General features: G+C 38.5%; 1 protein-coding gene across 2 annotated transcripts in view; it reads right to left on the bottom strand.

Annotated features, from left to right (window-relative positions):
• The window catches only part of csf3r (colony stimulating factor 3 receptor), a 100,525-nt gene that overhangs the window by 44,819 nt on the left and 36,318 nt on the right, over nt 1-19,388 (bottom strand). The window contains exon 3 of one of the 2 annotated variants that reach the window (XM_077574857.1): nt 2,385-2,499. The exons of the other annotated variant lie outside the window; for it this stretch is intronic. The gene's annotated coding sequence lies outside the window, so the exon portion shown is untranslated. The remainder of the gene's footprint in view (nt 1-2,384; nt 2,500-19,388) is intronic. 2 annotated transcript variants of the gene reach the window in all.

Raw genomic sequence — 19,388 nt, 5'->3', positions numbered from 1 at the left:
TCTTACTCCACTATATTGGGCTACAATCAATCGAGTCGTTACCCGCCGCCCCCTTCATACATTAGATCTACCGTATTTTCACGTAAGCGCTCCGCTTGACTGTCTGTGTGGGATCATTTCCGCTAGTGATGTGACGTTCATAAACAAATCAAGTCTTTTGAACGGCTCTTCAATGTGACGATGGGAACAGAAAATTATACTTTTTTTTTTTGTATGACTTATTTTTACTTCTACTTGAGTAATATTATTTTGAAGTAACGCTACTCTTACTTGAGTACAATTTTTGGCTACTCGACCCAACTCTGATTGCTTGTTAGCTTAGCAGCTACTTTTATGATTCTGGTGGGACTAACTACGCCCTGACCTCACTCACTAGGCCACGCCCCTTAAAACCACACATCCAAGTCACTAATACGACAGAATAAACATTAATTATAAAACAATTTATTTGCATTTCTTTTTTAAAAATGGCTTTTTATTATGATTTATACATTACAGTATTTTTTTTTTAATTAAAATATGATTTTTTTTTTGTTTTTGCTTTTTGGGAGTTATATGAATTTATTCTGTGTCAAAATGACTGTTCAGAAAAGGTCATTCTAACAACAAAGCTTGCAGTGGCCCGGGCCTTTAAAAGCTGTTCATGTTGTCACTTGTTAAAAATCTTCACCAAAACAAGTGACGTTTGACTTTACTGACAAGTGAGCATCGAAAACACGAGCAGAGCGAGTTCAGTGGGCAGGAAAAGTGACGAGAGTGTTTTATCTGCAGGCAGTGATTTTTTGTTTGTTTTTGTCATCTGAGGACTGGAGAAGGATTGGCTTCAATATATGGGGGCAACAAAATCAGATTATTTTGTACCTTCAATGCACACCTGCAGAAATATTTTTTTTAATCCCCCATATCCCCTCCTATTTCTGAAGGCCAAGGCCCCTCTAGATGGCAGTGTGCAGCCGCTTGGAGGGGACGTCACTCATGCTGCATTACGGGGTTTTTTGAATCCCCCCCCCAACGCCCACGCCCCCTCATGTTCACAGCCTTTTCACAGCCAGTGGCGTTTTTGTGAATGGTCCGGTCATCGGGTCAATAGCAAAATAGAAGAAAAATGGCCCGACGTGAACGTTCAGGCCTGATTGTGCGTTGTTGTTTTCATGTTGGAACAAAATGGTGGTGCAACCAAGCACTGATATGGAAACAAATGTTGTTGAAATGGCTATTCTGTACTCTAACAAAAACATGCAAATGAGCTAGTCTGCAAACAACATGCACGCACAAAAAGATTATTTTACATTTGAATGACACAAGAATTATATACACTACACAATATTGTAGTAAATTTGATATTTCACTATGTTCTATGTGATTTATATAATAACAAAACAAAACAAAACCTGAGTTTGAAATAACCATCTGAGTTGAATTACTTAAATGTATGGTAGTTTTAAAATAGAATTGCTGTACTCAGATTATATTTCCTGATTTGGCTTCAAGTGTTGCAAAAATTGTGGGCATACATACATTGCCCCAAAATGGAAGTTGAAGTCCAACAGACACACATTGAAAGGCTAACATCACATTCAAATTAATCCTCTATATTAAAGATCAATTAAGATGCCAAAAATAATCTAAAAAATAAATCACCACTTCACCACCACTATTAGTCAACACGGTAATTAGAAAACTAAATGGACCAATCCACCCTATGGGTCAAATTGACCCATCTTTCTGGGTTGTTTTATACAAAATGACCCAATTTTTTGACCCAAGTAAAGGATCTGACCAATATTTAGGAGTTGTTTTACACTAAAAGACCAGTTTCTTGACTCAAAGTTGGGTCAAATTGACCCAAGTAGAGGATCTACTTTTGACCCATAGTTGGGTTATTTTTGACCTAACTGTTTATACAGCAAATTCTGTAGAGTAAATTTGACTTTATTTAGAGTGGGACTAATATTTACGCTTGGAAGAGAGCAAAATAACAAACTAAAGAAAATAAAAAAAAAAATTAAAAAAAATAAAGAAAACCCTGAGTCACTCAAGGGTTGAGGAACTCTTGGAGTTAGGAAGATTCCAGCTGACATGAGCGATATACTAACACACGGCAGGAGCTGAGTTTGTTCCTCAACCCTTGAGTGACTTTTATTTTTTTCTCAATTCTTTATTTTACTCTTCCAACTCTAAATATTACTCGAAAACTAAGTCTATTTGATCCCAAATATACTCTACCGATTTGACTGTATACTCAAGCAAGTGTGAACACATGCAGTTATGTAAGAATACAGAAATAAATCAACCTATGACCGTATACATTTTTCATCATCGAGGCAAAGTAGAAGCTAATTGAAATAGTCGAGGTCCTCGCAGTGCGCCGGTGTCAACAGCACCTGTAAAGATGAGCCAACGCAATCTTGGGAGTTCTCTCTGACTAAATGAGGCGGGCTAGCGTTCAATAGCGAGACTTGGCAGCGGCTTTCACACTTCAACATCCCACAAATCCATCTGCAGACGAAAAAAAAAAAAGAAGAAAGAATTGCTTATTATTGTTAGTTCCCGACGGAGCGGTGGCGGCACTAAGACGGCGGAGGAAACAGATAAGACAGCCAAAGAGACTCTGCAGCTTATCGCGCCGCCACAGTCCGTGTTCGCCGCCATTCCATCCTTGCTGTACGGCGGTGATGGCGGTGGAGGGGAATCGAAACAAAACACTTTTTAAACGATTACACCAATTTGTTACTGTAAGTCCTCCGATAATTCTGTTAATACAGAAAAGGAGAACACCGCACAATGTGTCACGCATGACAGATGATAAAATGTTTCATATTTCTAATGAGGTCTGTCTGGGGTTTAAAGCGTTTGTCTTTGCAGAAAAGAATCAAAAGGATCTGCCACATATGAACAATAAAAGCTCCATTCATTCCATCCTCAGAAGCAGTCTTAGGAGGGATCGCCATCCTTCGCCACCTTCTTTAGTTTTGTTGTGAATGTGGGGGCCGGCAGTCTGAGCAGGGATGCCCGGACTTCCCGCCTCCAGTTCCATTGAATGGGATAGGAGTTATTCTCAGGTCAGCTGGGAGATGTCGTCACTGTGGGGTGAAGGTGTCGCCCCCCCCCCCCCCCCCAAGGCTTTCTTCCAGAAGGATGGATGTGGAATGTATAGGAGGAGACAACAAGGAGGCATTCTTTGACGTCCCTCGCTGGGTTACCAAGATGAATACAAATGGAGCCCACAATTGCTCTTTTTGTTTACTTCCGGGTCGGCGAAAGAAATAGATACGATCCAAATAACCCCTGGCACTCACCGAAAAAGAAAAGAAGCAGGGACTTTTCTGCTGACAAAGAAAACATTATTCAATAAATTTTTGGAAGCAATTTATTAATGAGTTTTTGTGAAATATTTTTTTATTATTTATATACAGTATATATATGTATTTTTTTTTTTAAATTCATTATAATTAATTTTTTAGTATGCATTTTTCATTGGATATTTTGTGTAATGTTTTTGTATTTTTGCCAATATTTTTGTAGCATATAATATTGCATGTTTTTGTTTCTCATATTTTTGTCAAATGTTTTTTAGTCTAACATTTGTATTTTTTGTGTAATATTTTGATAGAATAGTTTTTAATTGCTTTCTCTGCCATTGACGGCTATAGACGTCAAAAATTCATTTGAATTATTTATATTAGTTTAATTTCCCCCCCCACTTTTGTTAACAAGAGTATGAAAACCTAGAACAAAAATATTGTACATTTTGAACAGATATAAATATTTGTGATTAATCGTGAGTTAACTCGTGAAGTCATGCGATTAATTACAATTAAAATTTGTAATCACCTGACGCCCCTAATTTTTAATAATTTTTTCTTTAAGAAACAAACAAACATTATTATTATTATTATTTTTGTTTACTAAAAAAACCTTGGCCCTGAGCAAAATTTTTGTCATCTTTAGTCGACAGCAAGTGGCAAAATGGCCGCCCACTGAGGTGGATAAAAACGGCGGGATTTTGCTTCATAACTCATATTCCACAAAAGTAAAGTCGATCAGAATGTCGCGTTTAGACTAGTGAGGTCACATATAACATATTATTGCCTGACGCCCCTAATTTTTAATAATCTTTTCTTTTTTTAATCGTGTCAGGCGATGATTTTTTTTAAAATTGTAATTAATCGCATGACTTCACGAGTTAACTTACGATTAATCACAAATGATTATATCTGTTCAAAATGTACAATCATTTTTTTCTAGGTTTTCATACTCTTGTTAACAAAAGTGGGGAAAAAATTAAACTAATAGAAATAGTTCAAATGAATTTTTGACGTTTATAGCCGTCAATGGTAGTGAATGAAAAAATAATAATAAAAAAATAAATAACACTTTTAAAAAAAAAAAAGAAAAAAAAAGAGAGAGAGCAATGATGATGACATGTCAAATCGGTAAAATTACTGAACAATACTAAGCTCTCCAGAAAAAACAAAAAATAGCAGTGAATGAGTTAACGGTCGGTTAAATCTACTTAACCAGTGGTTAAAACACATAACCGAGTTTTGAACAAGCGGGCCCAGGTGTGTCTTTTGCCCATAGTAACATTCGGACAGCGCCTGTGGCGATAAACCAGAGGCTCTCAGGCACCTGTGTGACTTAATTGAGGGTTTTCGCCACATCTGACAGCTAGCAGAAACTGGAGCCGCCGAGTGTTTGCAAGCAGGTTTTCTCCTATACGGTGCAAAGTGCTCATTCTATTAAGCGTTAGGAGCCCGCGGGCCGGCCTCCGCAATCTAAATGGTAATGGCGAGCCTTATTTATGTTTGCAGCAGATACAGAACAACTGTTACATCCTCTCCCAAGAAGCCTCGCACCATACCTGGCCGAATACTTAATTGTTTGTATACTCGTAAAGGCACATTTACTTCCTTTCGTTATTGATTCAGCGTTCAATGCGGGCAGCTGGAATGAGAGCAGTCATACAGGCCAGTCGGTTGGAGTGTTTGTTTGCCCCCGGCGTCGTTGTTTTTGATTCCGGCCAGTCTGCTCCCCCCCCTCTCAGATTGTCTACAAAAAAGGCCCTGGAAAAGCCAACGCCAAGCCAAGCCATTCCTGCAATCTTGGCTGAGCTGAAATAAATTGCTTTCATTTTGGCCCCGGCTCCTCTTTGTTATAATGTGACAAGGCTACTGATTAGACGAGAGGGGGATCAATAAACTGTCAAGCTTGAGGCTCAAAAGTAGCGCGGGGACTTTTTTTTCTTTCTTTTTTTTTTCCTTGCCTGGAGTTCACCGCCAATGTGAAAGGACACACGGGAATGAGTAGTTAGCCGTGGGTACGACGGGGACTCTTTATGTAGCTTGGACGAGCATATGGGAATTTGATGTTTAATAGAGAGCAAAGATGAACTCTTACATACTTTTTGGGGAAAAATTTGACCCGTTTTTTTTTCTGGAGAGCTCAGTATTGTTCATTCGGTAATTTTACCGATTTGACATGTCATCATCATTGCTCTTTATTTATTTATTTATTTTTTTGTATGTGGGTGAGCATGTGTATGTGCGTGCGAGTGTGTGTGTATTCATTAGTTCACCTAAAACCTATAAAAAAAAATCCCATACCGTTCACCTAAACCAAAAAATTTGACCCGTTTTGACATTTGTGAACAATGAAAATTCCCGACACGTGATTCATTTTCTTAAAGTGATCCAAAATACATGCAGCTGTTGGTCTTTGAAGGGACATGGGGGACAATCTTGAAACAGTTTGAGATAATCAAAATCATCATGACTGTAATTTTTCCATGTCTAAGGTAAAATGGGACATAATATTGTTTGATAGTCTAAATCCAAAAAGAACAGCTTTCAGCAATAATATATTTTTTAAACATTTTTAACAAGTAGTTCAAGACTTTACTGTATATAAACCATAATGAGAATGTTTTCCAACCATCACACAACCCTGTTACTAAAAACCTTTCTTTAGCTATCTAAAAGTGAGCTGCATGACTCAGCAGAAACGACATCATCAAGCTAATCGTTCAGATCGTGGGTTGACCTAAATAAAATAAGTCCTCTATTAAATTTTTCAAATAGAATAACGGAGTGTTTCATTCACTCAAACCTATCTTGCTCATATTATCCGTAAAAGACATCTTGATATGAAATTTGTTCGTGGCCAGTTAGCACAGCAGCTAACAGTGCTAGCTAGCATACACTCTGGAGCTAATGCTGCGTTCGAGGATGGTCGGAAGTCTGAAATTCCACTTGCGAAGACTTCACCGACGGACTAAAATGTGACTCCTTTTGAAACACACACCGTAAAACACACTTTTACCCGAGTATAAAACTAAATATTCATTCATAAATATTGACATGACTTCACATAACACAACATACGTGACAGTATGCCGCTATCGCCCTGCCTGAACTTATATGGTGAAATACTGAACTTTATGAAATGCTTATGAAATAAGATACAATTTAGCACTATCTGCCATTTTGCTTGTTTACTTTCGCCTCAAACGCTTTCAGGTCGGAACTGGGAAAAAAAACTACTCGGATACATCCGACTTCCGACCATCCTCGAATGCAGCATGAAACTCCAACATTATCATTGATTTAGTTACACTAATTACATAAATACTAAAATAAAATTAGCATTCAAATCCAATTGAAAGTAAATTGTCCGTTTCTCAAAACTGTCAGTGCTAAATTGTTAGCTTTTTTTTGTCCCAGTATTTATGTCCCTCCCAGCCTCCTTATGTCAAAAGCTAGCTGCAGTCCTTTGCGGCAGAGTGAACTATATGACACCCCCCCGCCCCAACCCCCACACCCCCCCCCTGGCCGTGGGGACCAGCATTCATTGACAGTGAAGCTGATGGGAGTGAGCAGGTGTCCTTCCTATGCCCTCGGCACAGTTATTAACAAGTGGCGGTGTATTGGAAAAACCAATCATAAAGGACAACAGGCCATAATAGCTGTTGTCTCAGCATAATTGTTTAGGGGAAGAAAAAAAAAAAGGCGTAGGAAGCGGCTGGTTTCATGAAGACCCTCCGCCCTCTCCCCCCTCAGGTTACTATTTGTCGTGTCAATTAGAGAATTTTCTCATAAATATGCTTCTTTAATGATAAAGACAGTGCAAAGAGGTAATTAATGTCTGGGAGCAGCTGCATCCATTTCGGCTTTTTGACTTAATCTATAAATGAATAAATGAATCATCGCCGCGGTGCCTGTGCTGGAGATTAACTTCGCTCTATTGTCAACTTTAAAGATGGTTCTTTTTAAAACTGAGCATAACAGCTGTTAAAAGGGCAAAACGGCGATTAATCTCATTTGATTCATTATCATAAGTGTTAAAAAAAAAATACCGATATAGATATGTTTTGGATATGCCGGTGGTTCTTCACCCGGGTTCGATCAAACCCCAAGGGTTTGGTAAATCTGTCTCAGGGGTTCGTTCGGCGGAGGTCAAGGCACACACTCGACTCATATGATTCGTGGAGACATGCCCCCCCGCTTGGCCGTCATTGGCTGCAGGTGATCACGCACACATTGCTCGGTCCGTCTGCGCTGCGGGGAACTTGGTGAGCTTTGTAGTCGACGTTGACGAACGTACGTCATGTGATTTATTTTATATCGTGATGCCTTCATACTACGTGGAGCCAAAAAAAAAAAAAGAAAGTGATCTGACGAATATGCGCAATATGAATTCACATGGAATGGAACGGAAAAGCAACGTATGGTGTTCCACAGGGTTCAATTCTGGGGCCTCTGCTGTTTTTTATTGCGTCTGCTGCCTCTGGGTTCCATCTTAAGAAAACGGCAGTGGTTGTTTTAAAGTGCTCTATAAATGTAGCTAAGGTAAGTTCAGTGATGAACTGCATGCCAAGTTGAGCAACGATCGTCCAGCACAACTCGCTAGCTCAAAACTAAAGGAAATCTTCCGAAAGATGCATGGAAATGGGGAATACACAAACACAACACTTTCTGAATTCAAGGGGAAGAGAGATAAATTCCATGAAAAGGCTACTCTCGCCGTTTATTTTGTTCACCAGTAAACCCGGTCTTGAATTAAAAAAAAAAAAAAAAGAGTATATATATATATATATATATATATATATGTATATATATATATAGTCCTGAGGCAGACGTGCTAACTACTAGCGTTTGAACTCTTCAAAAAGTCATAGTCATAGTCATTCCAAATGGGTGTTCGTATTTTCTTCCATTGATCCCGTAGGCGTGATGGCCAGGTGTCCCGATAATACCCCGACACAACTTTTTCCACCTTAAATGGATAAAAATCATCGCAGTTAACCAGAGCCTGAGCGTAAGGGTGCAAAGTTCATGAGGTAGCATTAAAGGATTCACTTTCCCTCCTCTGGGCCATCACCGGAGAGTCTTGTTTACAAGTTTTTGAAGAAGAAAAAAGAAAAAAAAAAAGCGGCGCCTGAATGACATTGAAAGCGGTCGCTACGCAACCCGGCACCAATCTTCGCATTAGCCACAACCCCTGCCGACTGACCCGGCCTTTCTGGTGCTGTAAGCAAAAAATAAAAAAAAAAGGTAAGCTGACACTGCACCTTCAAAAAAGCAAGAGGAGGATAAGAAAAATCAACACCAAAAAACCTGGACTTTTTATATGTTGGCACTTCTGCTCCCGTTAATGGCGGCTCCCCTGTGAAAGGGTTCGGGCTGCATCCCATTCATCACACTATCCTCACTGGGGTCATAAAGCGGCCCCTTATGTGCCGTATCTGGATGAAAAAGTGTTTTTTTTTTAAAATAATCTTCCATCTGGTCTCTCCAAAGTCCTGCTGTGCACCTTTGGGATGACATCTCTTTGGACTTTTTGGTTCAAAGGACAAACACAGAGGGATTAAAATCGCTCTATCGCACTGTCAGCTTTGGAGGGGGGGGTCTCTGTTGGACTTTTCACATTAGGACTTTGTCACATTTTATACTCCAGGTCTCATTTTTCAACATACATGTAGGAACGTTGACAATATAGTGGCAGTGACGAACAGGAATGAAGAACAAATCATTCCGTAACTATCCTTAACTCATTCAAACCCAAAAACGTATTAATACGTTTTTTTGTGCTAGAGCAAGTGGTCGGAAACCCTGGTCCTCAATCCATGTCCCCCTCCATCAACACACCTGTTTGATGAACAGGCTTCTACAGAGCTTGCTGATTAGCTGATCAGTTGAGTCAGCTGTTTGAGGAGAGACATGGAAAACAGGCAGGACAGTGGATCTCGAGGACCCGGGTTCCCTATCCCTGTGCTAGAGCATACAGAAGGCTTTGATGCAGCTTCTGAACTGAATTGGTCACTTAAAGCAATGGTAGTTATTACAACAAAAAAAAGGCCAGCAGGTGTCAGTAGAGTATAAGAGATCAGCCAGGGCCATGTTGCAACAAGCTCTTTTTGACAGTGCTTTCACCAGGAATGTGAATATTGATGAAACTCAGCTATATTCTTTTTTTCCCTTCTCGCAAATTGCTGCAAAACGTAAACAGATAAAAAAAAAAATTCCTGATGAAAGAAGAGACTAATCTTTATTTTGGTAGGTTCCATGTTTTTTATAGCAAAAGAACGGAATATTCTGTGGCCGTTGCAAAATCAGTCAAAATACAGTAAAACAGCCGGGAGCGAAGGGGGTTGCTTCAGTGAAAATGGCTCGGAGTGAATGAGTTAAGTAGGTATTCTCTGACCCTCCCTTGTGCTTTTCTTTCCGCATAGATCCGCAGAGGGTAAAGAAATCATCTACACATTTGCCTCAGGGTCACACGTACAGTACAAATTCACGTCCGCTCTCTCTTCCTAACACAAAAGCTGCACATTTGCTAAAAATATCCACGACACTGAAAGAATGAAGTTGCACTTAGTGTAGACATTTTTGTTTTACTGTTTTACATGAAAATCCGACTGCAGGATGGCGATATCAAGAAAATGTCAGTCAGTCACGGCACAAAGCTAAAAAAAAATAATAATCCATGTTGGTATCAAGTTTTAATTAGCTTTAAGTCCATACAACGCTCCCTTTCAGACTTCCTGTACGGATTACGTATCATTAATCGGCGACGTGATTCAGAAGGTTAATAGACTGACCCGTAGATTGTTTGCCAGAGCTCAAACTTCATTTCAAGTCAAAGATCCGGAAGGCTCCGGCCCGACTCGATTAATCTGCCCAATTGATGAGTCTTTATGTTCCATCCTGATGGCCTCCATCACTTTGATCTCATTAGAACCGGCGTAATTGACTGCTCGCGTTAAACAATGACCCGGGCCCTTCATCCTGCTCCCCCTCGCCGCCCCCCCCCTCCCCCGTCCCCCCGTCTCACAAATTACTGCAAATTAACTGCCGCTAGCGACCTCGGGGAGCCAATGATTAAAAAGCTGCAATTGAGAGGGCTTTGCGTGAGATACGATGTAAAAAAGCGGAATCATTCATAAAAGGGGCATATCGTATTGATAATCGAAGCCATTTGGAGAGTTTTTACACCTTACCCATCAGAGTCAGCAACACTCCAGAATTATATATATATTTTTTAAATAAATAAATAAATAAAGAGTCAGCAACACTAGGTTGTGGGTGGTCTCTGAACGATTATCTTGAGGGATATTCTGTTGTGTGGAGTCTGATAAGAGTGAATATTTATCTTCTCAGATCGGCTCAGAAATTGGCGAGTCAACAAAGGCCAGATTGTTGAGCTAGTTTTTTTTGTGTTGAGGGGTGGATGAAGATTTATTTAGGAAACAGCCATCCATTATTGGAAAAAAAAAAAGTATTAATTTGAAATGATCTGGGCCGACCTGTTCAGTATTTACAAATGTAAATCTAATCCACTTGACGTGAAACAAATGTGCGATATAACGATCAGACTCGCTTCTTCTACTGCTACTCTTCTGCTCTTTGACACCACTCTGCCTCCAGAGGTTCGTCTTGGTACTACGACAGGGATGAGACTTCAGATCGTCAGTAAAGGTCTCGTTATCTGTGTGACTTAAGAGGTAGATTTGATCATTTTTGATCTTGAAAAAAACCCCAACAAACACCGTGTAACATTACAATTAAAATCCTCTGATTGGCCTCGAATGAACTGCCCTGTAAATTTGATTGCAAGTCCTGAGGGGGATTTCAAAAAAATAAAGTCCCTTTGATGAAGGCGGGCGCATCAAATTCATCAGCGCGACGACGTCACATCTTTTGACATTTCATATCGTTTTTGGTTTGATATCATGCAGCAGCCCGTGGCATTATCTTCACTCCGGTGCTTTTTTCCAATTTCAGATCCCCTGCCTTCCTGATTTTACCCTCATTTGTAAATGTCACTTAAGTAGAAGAGACGGGGGGAAAAAATAAATGTAAAAAATATATATATACAAAAGAGGGGTAGTGAAAAGTCAAACAGAGGGCAAGGCAGTCAAGTATGTTTGAAACGATGTACTTTGATGGATTTGGTGGGTAGCACAGTATGTATAGCGATTCTCATTTATTCCTATTCATAATCAATTTTAAATGTCCCAAAATCAATTTTATTTAAATTATTTTATACTGTCTTGCCCTTGTTTGCGTGCCTTTACTGGGAGCGCTGTTCACGATTTGGCCACTTAGGGGCAGTGTGGTTCTGCACATTCTGATACACTTAAATTGTAGCCACATTAGAGAGTAGAAGGAAAAAGTCACAATCAAGTCATACGAATAAAAGTTTTTTTTTTGCAGTGTAGGAAGAGCACATGCTTGCGAGTAATGTTAAGATGCTTCTTTGTATACATTCATGAAGCGTTTTGTGTGAATAGCTGTTCTTTTGAGTGATAAAAGTGCCGCGATTAGCTCGCTAATTAGCGTTAGCGGGTCAATGGCACTTTCCATTGTGCGTTAGCCTTGAGCTAGGTACGTTGTGGAAACAAGCTTTTTATAGCTAGCTACATAGAGTAGCAGTTGTGGTCCACACAATACTTTCCTTAGGATTCAAAATTTAATAAATGTAAATTTCATGTCATTTCATGTCATTTTTTCTCGCAAACCAACCTGGAGTAGATCATGGTGATTCTTTGCACATCTACAAATTGAAGCAAAAATCATTCTGTATCGAAAAAAAAATAGATTCTGAATCGGATCAAAAATCGGAATCGAATCGTGACACAGTCAAAAATTCCCACCCATACAATTTAGCAACTAATGGCTTTGAAAATGGCTGATTTTGGAGTTGCAAGTATTTTTGCCCCACAGTGACAATGTAAACATCGTTTGCAAAGTAAACTACAAAAGCAACTTCACTGATTACCTCTCTGGAGGAAATAGCAATAATCGCAGAACATGACCTTGGATGGGACAGAAAGCCGCCCCCTCCCCTGCTGAGAGCCCCCTGGTGGTGGGAGACCAACGCGTAGCTGCTCATCAGTCCACGTAGCTTGTTTACTGAATGTACAAACGATAATGAGTTTTGCAGCTAATTAGCCTCCCCCGGAGAGTACGCTTTTCCCGAGTATGCCAGCTGAAAAATAGCTATGAAATATATTCATGGTACTACTACAGGTAGAGAAAGATGGATTTATTTGACTGGATGTCATATCCGCCTTGGTAATAACTGCAATTCTCCCTACTGGGCCACTGTGCGGCGTGACCAAGTGCAATTATGTGGCGCATAATAGCTCGTTGTCACCCCAAGAGAGGAGGAGAGGAGACCTGAAGGACTGCAGCCGATCGGGAAGGAGAGCGTGTCATGGCCAAATAATGGCGGGTTCGGTCTTCGCCTGGGACGCGGAGGCTATGATGAGATGCATTAGGACGAACCAGAATGAATGGCGCACACTTTTTGAGTGTAAAATGAAATATTGTGGCACATGCCGAGCAAAAACAAACATTACAGTTAACCCCCCCCCCCCCCAAAAAAAGAAAAGAAAATCATGAATCCTAATAAAAGGCCATTAATTAAGCAATTATAAATATATCAATTATATTTAAAAAATATCAGTACTTTTTGTTTTTCGGTCAACTATAATCTTTGCTAGTAATTGTAATTAAACTGACTACAACATTTACGTACAATTTAATAAGCTAAATAAATAACATAATAAAAAAAGTATTTTCAGCCGTTGTTTCAACAGTAATAATTACAATGGAATAATAATTGTAACTTAGTTAGCTAAATATGCATCCCCCCCCCCAAAAAAAAAACCCTGAATAATACATACAATAATACATTAATAACAAAAACTTTGATTGAAAGTTAAATTACATAGAAACATAACAGAGTAAATATTGGTCCTTGATTCCAAAGGAAAAATTTTTTTTCAAAATCTTTTAAAGATAACAAATAATAAATATTAATACAAAAATGAATACCAAATAAAAATGTAGATTACGTTAAAAAAAAGTAGTCTTGGGTTCTTCTTTCATATATAATCTCAAAAATTGAATTAACTACAGAGAGAGAGAAATATATTAAAAATAACCTTATAAATCAAAATAATGGATGTAAAAATGTACTTAAAAAGTACATTTAAAATAAATAAATAAATAAAAGAATGGTTAGTGGTTTAGTATAAGGTAATGAAATTAAAATAAATAAAAATCTAACATGTAAAATATGTTTTAAAAAACAACATACAAATAATAATAAATGCAAATTCATTATCAAAAATAATAATACATATTGCTGTATATAATAAAAGTAAAAAGGTAATTTTCGCTTCTTGCTTTAATCTTACAAAAATGATGGATTTAGTATAAAACTGTTTTAAAAAAAAACTAATAATTTACAATAATAAATGCAACAGGCAAAAAACTATAACAGGGGGAAAAAACACAACTGAAAGTTAAAATCTAGTGACGCTTGCCGAGCGAGGCAGACGTGTTGAGCTGAAGAGGAGGATAATGGGAAATGGAGTCCCAACATCCTCGGTTACAGCACTCACGTTACGGCCTTTGCTTGTTTTTCCACCGCTAAATGTACAAGCGACAGATAGCGTGACCACACTATTGGCAGATGGATAGAGAGCGTTCTATCGCCATGGATACGCCGTCCATCATATCACCATGACAACCACAATGATTCCATCTGTTGAAAGAAGCATTTGGAGGGAACATTCGTTTTCACCATGTTGGTTGGATATCAGAATTAAAATGTTACAAATAGAGTAGAGCAGTGTTGTTCAAACTTTACAACATAAAAAAAAAAAGCCTTTAATGTCCAAATACGTTCAAAATATTATTTTTTTGTAAATTGTACCATTTTAATTAAAGAGCACAATGACGTCCTTCGTGGCTCCTCCAAGCTTTGAAGCAAGCTTTAAATGCCAGCTAGAGAGAATTATAGAAGTGGGATTCTCCCCTTTTTAAATGCTATTTCTAAGAAACTGAATTAATATATTTGGCAAGTAAAAGACCTCGCATAACGCTTTGAAGCGGAGTTCTCTGAGGACCGTATTTAAATACTTTTCATATCCGGGAACTGATGCTTTACTGTCATCACTTTCTTGTTTACTCACAGTTCATTACAGTCACAGCGTGTAAAAGCTCTACAAGTGATGAAAAGTTGGCATTTTGACAGAAATTAATATTTCACTATGGGAACAAACATGGCAGAAACTACTCCAATAAACTAAACTTTACATAAATGCAGAAAGTTAAGTTTCTTGAGGGTAAAAGAAAGAAAAGAGAAATATAGTGTAATTAACTCGTTCACTCCCAGACATTTTCACTGAAGCAACCCCCTTCGCTCCCGGCTGTTTTACCTGATTTTGACGGATTTTTTTTCAAGGCCCATAGAATATTGTGTTCTATTGCTATAAAAACAAAAGAAAGATTATTCTTTCATCGGGATTTAAAAAAAAAATCTGTTTCTGTTTTGCACCAATTAGCATCGGAATATACAGTAGCTAAGTTTCATCATTATTCACAAATCTGTTTAGAACTGTGGGGATGTCAGCTTGTTTGCAACATTGCCCTGGTTGAGCTCTTATACTCTGCTGCCACCTGCTGGCCATCTTTTGTAACATTGCTTTATGCGACCTCTGCATCAAAGCCTTTTTTATGCTCTAGCATGAAAACACATTAAACAAATGTATAAATACGTTTTTGGGAGTGAAGGACAAAGTATTAAAAAACATATTTATATGTTTTTGGGATTGAATAAGTTAAGGGGAATGGAAGTCAATTTCGTACACAAAGGCCCAACTTTGAAAGAAACCAGATTGTGAAAATCGCATCCAAGCACTGCAGTACTGGACAACACTCAAAAGAAAACAAGATAATAAAAGCTGAAACAAAAGTCAGAATTGACCAGAAATTAAATTTCGTGATTTATTTTTTTTTTTTTTAAATTTGGATGAAATGATGTCACTGATGTGTTATTCAAAACAGCTGGGAACTTGTCTAAATTGTGAAAAAAAAAGCATAATCTGTCTACTTGAAGCCTTTTTTAACACATGATCTACTTGCGCATTCACAAGCCGTCGCCTACTCTTCATTCCAACTGCGTCTTCGCCCTCGACTATCTGCCCTGCTCCATCTATGGCGACACATACTGTATTCTTTGGTGATGTATGGATGCGAATAGCAATGGGGCGTCTTCGGAATATTCTGATGGACGTGGTTTAATGATTTCACTTTTAACTTTTGCATTAGTTTTCAGGCGCTATTTTATTTTCAGTTGGGGTTGTAGTGTATATACGGGAGCTAGCATTTTATGCATGTGTACGCATGACACAACGATAGTAATTTAACACTTGAAATGATGGAAAAAGCACATTTATTGGGGATGGAGTGATGCATACCTTGGTTGTAAAGTTATTGCTTGGTTCATTTGGGCAGAGTAAGGGAAGAAAATGCAAACTATGGACTTGCTTGTTATCATTTGACATTTTTTTATTAGACTTTACACCAGTGGTGATCGGTGACGTTCGAGAATGGGCATGCTGGAGTGACACATATGCGAACGTCCTCTAAAAATGTTGGGATATTTTTATTATTCATTTTAACTCATTCATTGCCATTGACGGCTATAGACGTCAAAAATTCATTTGAGCTATTTCTATTAGTTTAACTTTTTTTCCCCCACTTTTGTTAACAAGAGTATGAAAACCTAGAATTTTGTTATTGTACATTTAGAACAGATATAAAATTTGTAATTAATCAAGAGTTAACTAGCGAAGTCATGCGATTAATTACGATTACAAATTTTAATCGCCTGACGCCCCCAATTTTTTTTAACCTTTTTTTTTTTTAAATCACGTCAGGCGGTTATTTTTTTTTATTGTAATTAATTGCATGACTTCAATAGTTAACTCACGATCTGTTCTAAATGTACAATTTTTTTTCTCTAGGTTTTCATACTCTTGTTAACAAAAGTGGAAAAAATGTTAAACTACTAGAAATAGTTTAAATTCATTTTTGACGTCTATAGTCAACAATGGCAGTGAATGAGTTAATGTTAAATATTAATTAATTATTATTTTATGCCACTGGTGTAAAATTAAAGCTGAATTATTCAGGACTGTCGCAGGTTGATGCACACAAACTGTAATGTAAAGTTTACACCGATCTGATTGGCTGGATCGGACAACACAATTTTGATAATTTTATGCAAAATCGGTGATCAGCTGTAATGTCTTAATTTGCCCGATCGATCAATGACATCCTTGATTGGCTCCACGAAATCATACATTAGATATTATGTTTAATGTTTATCAAAATTTTCATTATTCGTTGGGCAGGCCAGTCCTTGTCCCCCACAAATGATGGCAGTCGACTGTTGAGTAAATATGAGTATTTTTTTTAAATAAATACATTGCTCCATCTTCTGATCAAATTGGTGATTGGTTATCTTTCTTTCTTTTCAAACTCACTGATCGTTGATCGGACAAAATATCCTGATTGTGTAAAGCCTAGTTTTGTTTTGTTTTAAAAAAATAATAATTTATTAATGACATTTTTTTTTTAGAATTATAATTTTTTGAAAATTATGTTTTCAATTTTTTTAGAATGATGAATAATAAAGCATTCAAATAATTTTACATTTATCTTTATTAAAAACATATCCACTTAAATTCTATTCTTTTGATTAATTTGCCTATAATTATCAATTTCAATTTATTTTAAAATTGCACTTATTTTATTCACAATCATTAAAAAAAAATATTTTTTATTTTTAGGAAATTGCAATATCAACATTTGTCCTCCTTTTAGAAATTAAAACATACTTAATAGCAAATTTGATGACTTGTCAAAAGGATATAACTAACCACGGTGTCCCCAGAGGATGAGCAAACTACAGAACCAGACAGTTACACTTCCCGTTCCTCACCTGATCTGTTCTCAGTTTGGGCAGGACGCTTAATAGTTTGTCAATTGGACCCCTCGTGTCACACTGCATCAATTCAAAGGCCGCTGACGTTTGTTTTCATTAGACGCTTTCCAACTCGGGGGCTAGCTGAGCACAAAGCCAACGTCGCTTGCCAAGTTCAAGCGACATAAATATACAGACGCGCTCACGTGGAGAGGCTAAATCTTAGTGTTTGTATTACAAGCGACGTGAGTGTCAAGCTTTCCCGTACGGTTTAATCAAAGAGATTAATTTAACAGTCGATGGCGAGGCGAGTGGGCGGAGAAAGAAAAGTAGCCAAGGACTGAAGGGCTCGTTGACTGGCATCAAAGCAAAAAAAGTCTTTCATGCACACTATTGGGAACGCTTGTGTTGTTAGTCAAACATAACTAAATAACCTCCTAATTGAACTACAACGTTGCCCGCCCGCCCCCCCAGTGGTACAAAGCCGCCATATGTAACCGCACTTACTGGACCTTGAAATTCCAGATTTTCCCCTCTCGTTCCGAAGCATCGCTACAGCTCCACCTGCTCGCACCTCATCCACTCCGACACGGCGGCACACTCAATAGAATAGATTATTGATTTTGCTCTCTTCGCCGCCTTTGAGTTGTTCCATCAGGCGGCGTGTGAGGGAAACCAAGTGCAGAAGGAAAGCGCAAGTCATTACGGGGACTGTCACACAATCACGCATACAAATACTTGGGGGGGGGGAGGGGGGTTATGGAGGAGGCGAGGGGTCGTAAAGAACCCCCACATTCACGGCTAAGATCCGCATGCTGTTTTCCCTATCGACCTCTCGAGGCGGTAAAAAAGACAAGGTGAGCTTGTTTGGTCATCGACGCAGGTGGCGGCGCGGCGAGAAAAACGGCCCGTTCTTCTGCAGACGCGGATATCGACGGGTGACGTCTTCTCCGCAGGTGGCCAATTGATTTTTGAATCAAATTCTATCAGGATTCTTGACACCGCGCATTTTGCTAAATACTTTCTACAGCTGCACAGAACTTGAATAAACTTGTTGAGCTAACATAGAAAAATGGACAGGCCTTCATCCACTGAGCTAGCAGGCTACATACCAGATAAACTACAGTATAGTGCTGCTTTGACTTACAATTTACTTGAACAATGGTGCCCTCACCTTGAGGTATGAGTTGAAGAAAATGATTTGTATTGCACTGTGGATAGATATGATCACAGCTCTTTTTTTGTAAGGTATTAGTTGTTCTTAGTTTTATGACTTAGCATTAAGCTAACGTATCCACCAATCTTCTGCGAGTTTAGTAGAGTTCACTGGAACCAAACACTGCTCACATCTCAAATTCTTTCTCACAAAACAAAACACACACACAAAACAGCGCCAATGTACATCAAATCAATTTTGCCCATTGAAATAAATTGGAATGCCATTAATCTGTTCCAGCCTTCTAAAAAAACACAATTGTTTTTGTTACGCAATTTTAATAAAGACAAATAGCATTTTACTGAAGATTATAAATATCAACCAATAAAATTGCTCATTATTTTTCTGTGCTGTCTTAAAGTTTCACTTGTGATGGACAAGGAGAGTCGGCAGAAACAAAGTCATGAACACATCAGAAGTAAATGACCCCAAAAACATCACTCAATATAAGTAATAAAACACCTTAAAAAAATAATTAAAAGGGATAGTGCTTAGAATGTAGTGTCATCTAGTGGTGAACTAATAGAATGCAACAATTTTGAAGCATGTACGGTAGCAAGCCTACCACCAATTACTACGTTTAACTCTTTTGCTCCCCAAAATGTATATCCATCCATCCATCCATCCATTTTCTTGGCCGCTTTTCCTCACTAGGGTCGCGGGGGTGCTGGAGCCTATCCCAGCTGGCTTCGGGCAGTAGGCGGGGTACACCCTGAACTGGTTGCCAGCCAATCGCAGGGCACACAGAGACGAACAACCACACTCACATTCACACCTAGGGACAATTTGGAGTGTTCAATTAACCTGCCATGCATGTTTTTGGAATGTGGGAGGAAACCGGAGTACCCGGTGAAAACCCACGCAAGCACGGGGAGAACATGCAAACTCC

This window comes from Vanacampus margaritifer, chromosome 9 (assembly GCF_051991255.1).
Source record: "Vanacampus margaritifer isolate UIUO_Vmar chromosome 9, RoL_Vmar_1.0, whole genome shotgun sequence".
Classification (NCBI taxonomy): Eukaryota; Metazoa; Chordata; class Actinopteri; order Syngnathiformes; family Syngnathidae; genus Vanacampus; species Vanacampus margaritifer.
The sequence above is the reverse complement of the archived record's forward strand: the minus strand, read 5'-3'. Positions and strand labels throughout refer to the sequence as shown.